This window comes from Oryx dammah, unplaced genomic scaffold (genome assembly GCF_014754425.2).
Source record: "Oryx dammah isolate SB20612 unplaced genomic scaffold, SCBI_Odam_1.1 HiC_scaffold_2, whole genome shotgun sequence".
Lineage (NCBI taxonomy): Eukaryota > Metazoa > Chordata > Mammalia > Artiodactyla > Bovidae > Oryx > Oryx dammah.
The window spans coordinates 156,794,272-156,806,638 of NW_024070186.1; the positions used below are offsets into that span (position 1 = coordinate 156,794,272).

General features: G+C 36.6%; 4 pseudogenes; 2 read left to right on the forward strand and 2 right to left on the reverse strand.

The window, feature by feature from the left end:
* LOC120882208 overlaps window positions 1–12,367 on the forward strand; it is a 933,819-nt pseudogene that overhangs the window by 531,692 nt on the left and 389,760 nt on the right.
* On the reverse strand, window positions 4,025–4,961 carry LOC120854730 (annotated as a pseudogene).
* LOC120854779 lies at window positions 6,967–7,475 on the forward strand (annotated as a pseudogene).
* On the reverse strand, window positions 11,087–12,033 carry LOC120859205 (annotated as a pseudogene).

Here is a 12,367-nt window from a genome sequence, read left to right on the forward strand (position 1 = left end):
AATATAAAACAACAAAACAATGTAAAAAATAGGTTGAAAAATGTGGAACAACATTTTAGTGACATTGATTAGGAAAATTCTAAGCAAGACATAAAATTGAAAGGAAATACTGATAGATTTAATTAGACAAATGTAAAAATATTTCTACATGGCCAAAAACTTTCTGCACAGCATAAATATATCAAAAACAAATCAAAAACTGAAATACTAATATTGACAATTCCACTTACATGGTGAATGGGATAGTTTCCATCAGTTCAGATCAGTTCAGTCACTCAGTTGTGTCTGACTCTTTGTGACCCCATTGATTGCAGCACACCAGGCCTCCCATCTCCCAACCTCCATCACCAACTCTTGGAGCTTGCTCAAACTCATGTCCTTTGAGGCGGTGATGCCATCCAACCATCTCATCCTCCATCATCCCCTTCTCCTCCTGTTTTCAATCTTTCTCAGCATCAAAGTCTTTTCAAATGATCAGTTATTTGCATCAGATGGCCGAAGTATTGGAGTTTCAGCTTCAGCATCAGTCCTTCTAATGAATATTCAGGACTGATTTCCTTTTGAATGGAGTGGTTGTATCTCCTTGCAGTCCAAGGGACTCTCAAGAGCCTTCTCCAACACCACAGTTCAAAAGCATCAGTTCTGTGGCACTCAGCTTTCTTTATAGTCCAACTCTCACATCCATACATGACTAATGGAAAAACCATAGTTTTGACTAGATGGACCTTTGTTGGCAAAGTAATGTCTCTCATTTTTAATATGCTGTCTAGGTTGGTCATAGCTTTCCTTCCAAAGTGCAAGCATCTTTTAATTTCATGGCTGTGATCACCATCTGCAGTGATTTTGGAGCCCTAGAAAATAAAGTCTCTCACTGTTTCCACCGTTTCCTCATTTATTTGCCACGAACTGATGGGACCAGATGCCATGATCTTAGATTTTTGAATGTTGAGTTTTAAGCCAACTTTTTCACTCTCCTCTTTCACTTTCAAGAGGCTCTTTTGTTTTTCTTCACTTCCTGTCATAAGGGTGGTGTCATCTATGTATTTGAGGTTATTGATATTTCTCCTGGCAATCTTGTTTTCAGCTTGCGCTTCATCCAGCCTAGCATTTTGCATGATTTTCTCTTCATATAATTTAAATAAGCAGAATGACAATATACACCCTTGATGCACTCCTTTCACGATTTGGAACCAGTCTGTTGTTGCTAATTTCCTTAGGATATAATTAAATCATTAAGATCAATTTGGAAAATATCAGGAATGGAAATAAAATGTGATATTCATTCATAAGCAGTACATGAAAATGAATACAAACCACTTTAAACACGTGAATAGATGTCCAAATTCAGTTACATATATTTTTATAATTAAAGTATATAAATGAAACACAATTTTTTATCTGATTTTCAAATGCCACAAATGTTTTCCAAGCCATGTTTTATAAGAATGTGGTCAAACAATTTTTCAGAATTAGAGAAGTAGTGAGTGTGATAAAATTCATGGATAGCATTTTAGCAATAACTACCAACATAAATGATGGTGCTAGTGGTAAAGAACCTATCTGCCAATGCTGAAGGCATAAGAGACACGAGTTCCACCCCTGGGTCAGGAAGATCCCCTGGGGAAGTGAGTGGCCACCCATTCTTCTGTTCTTGCTTGTCTTGCTCCTCCAGGCTCATGCATAGATGAGCCTGGTGGAGGACTACAGTCCTTATAGTATCAGAGAGTCAGACATGACTGAGCCAACAGCCTGCATGCATGAACATAAACATTGCAGACATATATACCAGTTAAGTCAACAAGTCGACTTGTAGGATTCATACTTACAAAATATCAGAAAGCCTGTATTGAAAAACCTCAAGAGGACTTAATACCTAGATTTTAGTGGGTCTTTATGAAGAAGTTGGGCTTCCCTGGTGCCTCAGCTGGTAAAGAATTTATCTGCAATGCGGGAGACCTGGATTCGATCCCTAGGTTGGGAAGATCCCTTGGAGAAAGGAATGTCTACCCACTCTAGTATTCTGGCTTGGAGAATTCCATGGACTGTAGAGTCCAGAGGGTCACAAAATGTCAGACACGATCCAGTATAAATAACTTAAGCAGGATCGTGAAACTAGAATGACTTAGATCTATATAGACTGGCATGTCTATATTGAATATCTTTGAGAAACTGACAAGATAAGTGCAAAATTTATACAGAGCTAAGTCAATACATTCATATATGAAAATATGCATGTATTTGCAAAATTATTATTTGAAGAATCTCAGAAACAGTGTACAGTGACTGAAACTAGGGGAATTGAGAGTTATTGGGTGTGGAGTTGGCAAAAGGTGTATTCTACATTATTACAGTTTGCTTGGCTTCTATTTTTAATACTTCTTAAAATACTCATCTCTTTAACAAGTGGTGCTGGCAAAACTGGTCAACCACTTGTAAAAGAATGAAATTAGAACACTTTCTAACACCATTCACAAAAATAAACTCAAAATGGATTAAAGATCTAAATGTAACACCAGAAACTATAAAACTCCTAGAGGAAAACATAGGCAAAACACTCCGACATAAATCACAGCAGTATCCTCTATGATCCACCTCCCAGAAGACTGGAAATAAAAGCAAAAATAAACAAATGGATCTAATTAAAATTAAAAGTTTCTGCACAACAAAGGAAACTATAAGCTAGGTGAAAGGACACCCTTCAGGATAGGAGAAAATAATAGCAAATGAAGCAACTGACAAACAACTAATCTCAAAAATATACAAGCAAATTATACAGCTCAATTCCAGAAAAATAAATGACTCAATCAAAAAATGGGCCAAAGAACTAAATAGACATTTCTCCAAAGAAGACATATGGATGGCTAACAAACACATGAAAAGATGTTCAACATCACTCATTATCAGAGAAATGCAAATCAAAACCACAATGAGGTACCATTTCACACCAGTCAGAATGGCTGCAATACAAAAGTCTACAAGCAATAAATGCTGGGGAGGATGTGGAGAAAAGGGAACCCTCTTACATTGTCGGTGGGAATGCAAACTAGTACAGCCACTATGGACAACAATGTGGAGATTCCTTAAAAAAACTACAAATAGAACTGCCTTATGACTCAGCAATCCCACTGCTGGGCATACACACTGAGGAAACCAGAATAGAAAGAGACACATGTACCCCAATGTTCATTACAGCACTGTTCATAATAGCCAGGACATGGAAGCAACCTAGATGTCCATCAGCAGATGAGTGGATAAGAAAGCTGTGGTACATATACACAATGGATTATTACTCAGCCATTAAAAAGAATACATTTGAATCAGTTCTAATGAGGTGGATGAAACTGGAGCCGATTATACAGAGTGAAGTAAGCCAGAAAGAAAAACACCAATACAGTATACTAACACATAATATGGAATTTAGAAAGATGGTAATTATAACCCTGTATGCAAGACAGCAAAAGAGACACAGATGTAAAGAACAGACTTTTGGACTCTGTGGGAGAGGGAGAGGGTGGAATGATTTGGGAGAATGGCATTGAAACATGTATACTATCATGTAAGAAACAAATCACTAGTCTAGGTTCGATATAGGATACAGGATGCTTGGGGCTGGTGCACTGGGGTGACCCAGAGAAATGATATGGAGAGGGTGGTGGGAGGGGGTTCAAGGTTGGAAACTCATGTACACCTGTGGTGGATTCATGTCAATGTACGGCAAAACCAGTACAGTATTGTAAAGTAAAAAAAAAAAAAAAAAAAAAAAAATTAAATTTAAAAAAATAAATAAATAATAAAAAAGAAAAAGAAAAAATAATAAATAAAAAATAAAAAGCAAAAAAATACTCATCATATTTAAAAATTAAATTATCATATTTAGTTATATGTATAAAGCAAATGACATTGAATAGATGATGATCTATACAGAATTAAATTTTTAGCAAGTACAATAAAGGTAATATACAAAATTCTGATGTGAAATAAAACTAACAATGAGAAAGCAATAAAAGCAAAATTGGATGTAAATTTAAAAATAGTGTAATTGCATAAAACTTTGATTAACTCATTTACTACATAATTTTCATTGCTCTCTATTGTAAATGGAAACACCTTTCTATTTTAAATGTCCCACCTATTTAGACACAGTGGTACACAAGATGTTATACAGTTTACATATGAGCAAAGAAATTGTCAATGAAAGCATGAATCTGTAGTTCATTCCTTATTTATAATTAACTTAATTCCTTGAGATAAGAGGAAAAAATTAATCAGATTTATGAAGACTTACTTTCTGGAGGATTGGCCCTCTTGCTAAGTTACTGAATTCATTATGGGTAATGAACTAATTAGATTTGATCTGCTATTTTTCTCCAGTGAATCTTCATAGCATTAGTCATCTCAGAATTTCTTAGATTGTAGATTAATGGGTTCAGCATGGGAGTTATGACTGTATAAAACACACTCAATGATTTGTCAGTTGGGAAGGTTGTCACTGGTCTTAAATATATGAAAATACAGGGAACAAAGCAGACAACCACAGTGATGTGAGAACCACAGGTCTGGAGGGCTTTCCGCCTCCCTTCTTGACTCAGGTTCTTCACAGTGCAGGATGACTCCATAGAGGACAAATAAGAGCAGAAAGATGATAAAGCAGATCAGACCTCCATTGGCCAGCACTATGATGCCAATGACATAGGTGTCAGTACAGACGAGTTTCAATAAAGGGTACATGTCACATGTAAAGTGATCAATGACATTGGGGTGACAGAATGGGAGCTCATAAACAGTGCTAAGTTGAATTACTGAGTGCAGAAAACCTCCAACCCAGGACACCACCAGCATCACAACACACACCCTCTGACTTATGATGACCAAATAATACAAGGGCTTGCAGATAGCCACAAAGCTGTCATAGGCCATGACCAGCAGAAACTATCTATAAACATCTGAGTCACACAAGATTCAAAGGTTATGATATTTTCCCCAAAGAGTAAGTCTGAAATCAGTCTGAGGGTTATACAAGAGGAATAAGCTGCATCCATAAATGATAAGCTGGCAAGAAAAAAATACAGCAATCAGTTCAGGGTTTTACTGACAAGTATAGTCACAATAATGAGAAGGTTGCCCACTACTGTCAAAATGTAGAAAAGAAAGTTCAGTTCAGTTCAGTTCAGTTCAGTCGCTCAGTCATGTCCGACTCTTTGCGACCCCATGAATCACAGCACGCCAGGCCTCCCTGTCCATTACCAACTCCCGGAATTCACTCAGATTCATGTCCATCGAGTCAGTGATGCCATCCAGCCATCTCATCCTCTGTCGTCCCCTTCTCCTCCTGCCCCCAATCCCTCCCAGCATCAGAGTCTTTTCCAATGAGTCAACTCTTCGCATGAGGTGGCCAAAGTACTGGAGTTTCAGCTTTAGCATCATTCCTTCCAAAGAAACCCCAGGGCTGATCTGAATGGACTGGTTGGATCTCTTTGCAGTCCAAGGGACTCTCAAGAGTCTTCTCCAACACCACAGTTCAAAAGCATCAATTTTTCATCGCTCAGCTTTCTTCACAGTCCAACTCTCACATCCATACATGACTACTGGAAAAACCATAGCCTTGACTAGACGAACTTTAGTCGGCAAAGTAATGTCTCTGCTTTTGAATATGCTACCTAGGTTGGTCATAAGTTTTCTTCCAAGGAGTAAGTGTCCTTTAATTTCATGGCTGCAGTCACCATCTGCAGTGATTTTGGAGCCCCCCAAAATAAAGTCTGACACTGTTTCCACTGTTTCCCCATCTATTTGCCACGAAGTGATGGGACTGGATGTCATGATCTTCTTTTTCTGAATGTTGACCTTTAAGCAAACTTCTTCACTCTCCTCTTTCACTTTCATCAAGAGGCTTTTTAATTCCTCTTCACTTTCTGCCATAAGGGTGGTGTCATCTGCATGTATGAGGTTATTGATATTTCTCCTGGCAATCTTGATTCCAGCTTGTGCTTCTTCCAGCCCAGCATTTATCATGATGTACTCTGCATATAAGTTAAATAAGCAGGGTGACAATATACAGCCTTGACATACTCCTTTTCCCATTTGGAACCAGTCTGTTGTTCCATGTCCAGTTCTAACTGTTGCTTCTTGACCTACATACAGATTGCTCAAGAGGCAGGTCAGATGGTCTGATATTCCCACCTCTCTTCGAATTTTCCACAGTTTATTGTGATCCACACAGTCAAAGGCTTTTGCATAGTGAATAAAGCAGAAATAGATGTTTTTCTCGAACTCTCTTGCTTTTTCCATGATCCAGCGGATGTTGGCAATTTGATCTCTGGTTCCTCTGTGTTTTCTAAAACCAGCTTGTACATCAGGAAGTTCATGGTTCACGTATTGCTGAAGCCTGGCTTGGAGAATTTTGAGCATTACTTTACTAGCATGTGAGATGAGTGCAATTGTGCAGTAGTTTGAGCTTTCTTTGACATTGCCTTTCTTTGGGATTGGAATAAAAACAGACCTTTTCCAGTCCCGTGGCCACTGCTGAGTTTTCCAAATTTTTCAGCATATTGAGTGCTACATCTAACTGCATTCAGCTGGTTCAACTCAAAGGTTGATTCTTCTCTAATTGAATCTTTTGGACCTTCCTCATAATTTTGAGAGTTGACTCTTTACTTCTAGAGATGCCACGAAGATAATCACCATGTAAAACATGACTTACAGATCCCTGTCCTCCAGGGGAACTATCATCTTAAGAAGCTAGAAGAAAAAAAGCAAAATAAATCCAGAGACCCTTGTAGAATGGAAATAATAAATAGAAAACAGAAGTCAGAGAAATAAAAGTAATTGAAAAACTGAGAAAATACATAAGACCAAGAATTAGTTATTTGAAAATTTAATAAAATTGATTACATTCTAGCAAAACAGACTAAGAAAAATTAAGAACAAATTCCCAGTGTCAAGAATAAAGATGGTGGGGTTCTTGTGCTTGCTGCTGGGGTCAGAGGCCAGAGTGAGTGTCTCGCGGCCAGAGAAGGAGGATGGTGGTGGAGTTGCGGGTTACCCGGGAGGAAATTAAGACAGAGCCAGAGAAGCCATCAGTCCGGAGAAGACCTGCCCACTGCTCCTGTGTGGCTTCACCAAGGACAATGGCCGCCACCACCACATGGATGAGTTCTCCTGCAGAAATGTGCCTTCTGTGAGCTGCAGATCTACACTTGGATGGATGCAACCTTTAAATAATTAACTAGTTTGCTAAAAGAAGTCTACCCAGAAGCCAGATAAAAAGGCACACCCTTCAATTTTGCAGTTGTCTTTACAGATCTTAAAAGTCCTGGGTATCGAGTAAAGGAGATTGCAGCACTGTGTCTGGGAGAAAGAGGACTGATGACTCCATGACCCTACAGTCACATAATTTCCAAAAAGGAGACTACCTGGACATAGGGATCACCCCTGCACATCGGGCACCGCCTCCTTCAGGATGCATGAGGCCCCATTAAATTTTACTTACTCTTCCCAGTCAATTCTGTAAAATAAACTTTCACTTCTTCCTCCCCTCATTATTACCATTAAGGCTTTAAACTCTATAAACAAATTGTAATGCATCTATTTAGAAATTAGATTTGGCTTTGCTATGGTATGAATATTAATAGAAAGTCCATATGTTTTAAGTTCTGTAAAATATGAAAAGTGCTCTTAGGATTCTATGTAAAGCTGTAGTGTTAAATATATCTTGCAATCACCCTGAATGTGAAAGTTAATGGGGCCTGGGTTACAGGTTTAATATAGTACTGGTTGTTTAGGCTAAAGAATGGAGTTGGTGTGTTTCAGCCCAAATGGGGCAGAACAAGAAAGCCATATTGTGTTAAATGGAACAGGGATTTGTCGCCTACCTAGATGCTTTACGGAGTTGGGAAGAGGACCTGTGGGAATGAGGGGGTGCAGCTGCAGTGTTTGGAAACAGTTGAGCTGACGCAAGTTGAAGAAGCTGTCTGGGTATAAAGAGAGTGGTCTGCCTGAATCAAGGCGTGATGACAAGTTAGAGAAAAGTTGCCACAGTGAGGACTTCATATACTTTGAAAATAGGGAGAATAGAGCATTTTGAGGTAGGGAGTAGGATAGAGGAACAAGGATTAGAACTCAGGAAGAGGATAGAAAGATTTTCCTTGAAGATCTGAAAATGCAGGGAGAAGGAAAGAGGACCCTTCAGAGCAGGAGAAATATTGGGGATAAGGTCAGGTTGAGTATGCAGAGACGTTCACACACACTCTTCAGTGCTAGGGCTGACTCATGTCTGATTTGAGGCAGTATACAGAGTGGTTAAAATCAAATGGGCTGAACATTTAAATCCTGGTTACACTAGGAGCACCTTGGACAAGTTACCTGAGTCTGTTTTTGTTTAAAATTTGTAAAATAGAAGTGATAGCACACAGGACTGTGAAGACTAACAACAAAGTTAGACATCAAGTAGGACTTTTAGAAAACATAAACGGTATGTGTGCCATCTTTCCACAGAACAGTTACAGTCTCAGTGTGCACTATGTGATTAAGCCCTATTACCTTCAGTCTGTTCCACAGAAAACTTTAAAAGTGTGTATCCCCAAACTGTAACTGTTAATTGTGACAGTCACTACAGAACTGAATGCATTTGGTAAAAAAATTGCAGAAAGTAAATTCAAAGGACAAACAATGCATTGTGAAAATTATATAATAATACTCTGTAAAAATGGAAAAGGAATTCCTGATTGAAATAATAGACACTCCAAAAATATCATTAAAGCTGCTATTTATAATAGCAAGAAAACCTAAATTCACAAGGAAACATACTAGATCTGTATGAACATAATAGAAAACAAGTAGAAAGACATATCCAGTTTGTGGATAAGAATTCTCAGTTCTCCAAGAAAAGATATAAATTTTTTAAAGCAAATCTCATGGACAATACTAACTAAATTTAGTTTTTCTTAGATTGGCTTATTGAATTTTAATTTTAAAATATAAATATGTAAGAGTAGATGTCACTTTGATAAGGAATAATAATGAAGGAGTCTTAGGCCTATCATGTATCAAAGTGTATTTTAAATTAAATGAAATTACATCATATGATACATGGCACAAGAATAAAGGGATCAATGGATGATAATAGAGGCCTAAATTGGATTCAACTACATGCTATCTTTTGGAATATAAAATGAGAATATCAAAGCCATGGAGAAAAATAATTATGCATGTACAAAAATGGTCATCTAGAAAAAAATAGTTAAAATATAATACATGTATATGTATGGCTGAGTATCTTGGCTATTCAGCTGAAACTATCACAACATTGTTAATTTGTTGTACCCCAATACAAAATAAAAGATTCAAAAGAAGCAAAAAAAAAAAGTAGTACCCACCCAGTGGGCTTCCCAGGTAGCTCAGTGTTAAAGAGTCCACCTGCCAATGCAGGAGACACAGAAGATTCAGGTTCAAGTTTGACCTCTAGTCTGGGAAGATCCCCTGGAGTAGGAAATGGCAATCCATTCTAGTATTCTTGTCTGGAAAATTCCATGGACAGAGGATCTTGGCTAGGTACAGTCCATGAGATTGCAAAAAGTCTGAAATGAAAAGTGCTCAGTGAACCACTGAGCACACATTCAATGTCTACTTTACTTCTTACAACAAAATATAGATGATTTTAAAAGATATGAAATAGCAAAAAGACAAAGACAAAATGTTGGAAAATAAGGAACAATATTTTAGCATCATCAAAATAGGAAAATTCTAAACAAGGTGTAGTTCCAAAGGAAATACTGATAGATTCATCTATGTATGTAAATGTAAAAGTATTTCTATATGACCAAATATTCTGCACTGAATAAGTACATCAAAAACAAATCACAATCCGGAAATTCAATAATTCTACATAGATGATAAAAGGGATAATTTCTATAATATGTAATTAAGTCATAAAATCAATATGGAAAATATCAGCAATCAAATAAAATATGAAAAATTCACTAATAAGCAATTCATGTAAAAGGAATATGGATCAATTTAAACACCTGAATAGATACCCAAATTCAATTAACTTGAATATTTATAAATAAAGTGAAAGTGAAGTCGCTCAGATATTTGTGGTATCCGACATCTGAGTAAAAAACTGGATACCACAAATATTTATCAAACGTTGATTGTTCAGAATGTATTCAAATGTATTTTTCAGAATTAGGGGAGTGTGGATTTGGTACAAGCTCATGGATAGCATTTTGGCAATAACTACAAACATCATCATTTAAATACATGTACCAAATGAATTATAAATTCCATTTCTTAGACGGACCTAAAAATTTCAAAAAGACTTCATTGTAAAACTATACATCATAAAAAAGATGGGAAAAACTTTAAGAGGCCTGGATACCTAAATTTCAGTCTTTATAAAAGTTATGCAATATGATGAATCTAGAATGAGTTAGATCTTTATAGGTTAGTATATAAAGATCTTCAGGAGGCTAAGTAAAATTGAAAGTTCTACACAGAGATATACACACCCACATATGAAAACATGCTTGCATTTTAAATATTATTTCTCAAAGATATTTAAGAAAAGAATACAGTGACAACATCTGAAAGGACTGGAAGGCTGTGATATGAGATATATAAGAGCCTTATTCTGCACTATTCCATTTTGCATGGGTTCAACTTTAATATTACTTATTATATATCATACTTCAAATTTTTATTTTAAAATTAAAATATTACATTAAAATTTTATAACTAAGGCAAACAAAATTTCTAAAAAGATAGTTTAATATGTATATTATATATACATATTATGTATAATATAATTGTGGACTTCAACATTTTAAATTGAGCAATAAGAACAAAGATTAAAGGCAAGACTCCGACTTAAAAAAATGATAAGAAAATAAAAGTATAAAAATCACCTTTACTCTATAAAACATATTACCTATTCATTACATATTATTTACTGATTCCATACTGTCAATGCATTCCACTATTCTAGCTGCAGTGATGAACCACCCATCACACAGTTTACATTCTAATGGGGAGACTGTCATCGGTAGAATAAGATTTTTATATTGTGGAAGATTGGTCTTAAAATACTAAATTACAACTTTCTTGATGAATAATGTACTTGTTTAATACTTAATCTGATTTTTTTTCTCCAGAGCTGATTCATAGCAATTGTCATCTCAGAATTCCTTAGGATTAATGGTTTTAACATGGGGATTTTGATTGTATAAAACACAGTCAATGATTTGTCAATATAGAAGGTCGTGGCAAGTCTTACATATATGAAAATACAGGGGACAAAGAAACAGGCAACCACAGTAATCTGGGAACCACAAGTCTGAAGGGCTTTCTGCCTCTCTTCCTGACTCGGTTCTTCAGAGAGTGCAGGATGACTCCATAGGAGATGAGTAAGAGTAAGAATACAATACTGCAGATCAGTCCTCCATTGGCCACAACTAAGATGCCAATGACACAGGTGTCAGTACAGACCAGTTTCAATAAGGGGTACCTATCACACGTAAAGTGATCAATGATATTGGGGCAACAGAATGGGAGCCAAGAAATAGTGCTAATTTGAATAATTGAGTGGAAATGTCTCCAACTCAGGACACCACCAGAAGCACAACACACACCCTTTGCCTCATGATCATCAAGTAATGCAAGGACTTAGAGAGGGCCACAAAGCAGTCATGGGCCATTGCTAACAGAAGGAAGACCTCTGATAAACCAAAAAAGTGCTCTATGAACAGCTGGGTCATGCATGATTCAAAGGATATGGTATTTTCCCCAAATAACAAGTCTGAAATTAATCTGGGCACAATAGGAGAGGAATAATCTACATCCATAATTGATAAGAAAGTAAGGGAAAAGTACATCAGCAAATTCAGTGTCCTACTGACCATCATATCAAAATAATGAACAGGATGCTCACCATAGTCAAAATGTAGAAGAGCAAGAATATAACAGAAAAGGTCTTTCTCTCCTTTGGGTTCCGTGTGAGTCCCGGGAGGTAAAATAATTTACATTGTTCCTTGGTTCCATCTAGTCTGGACAGTAGCTGACCTCACATATTAGAAGCAGCTTACCTAGAAAACAAGGAGGACACATTTAAATTCACCATAAGTTTTCTATTTGTCCATTCAATTAAAAAATGTGCAGACAGAATCAATTTTTGTCCAGTAGTTCATAGAAATATACCCAACTTGCAAAAGTCATAGTTCCCTTCCTTCAGTGTTATCACACAAAATGAAGGATCAGAAAATTCCAGACCAACTAATAGGTGCCATGAGAAGGATATTCACATAATGCTAAATATCACAGAGTAAGAATATATTAATCAGACTAGAATCAGAGAAGGCTTTCCAGAAGAAGCAAT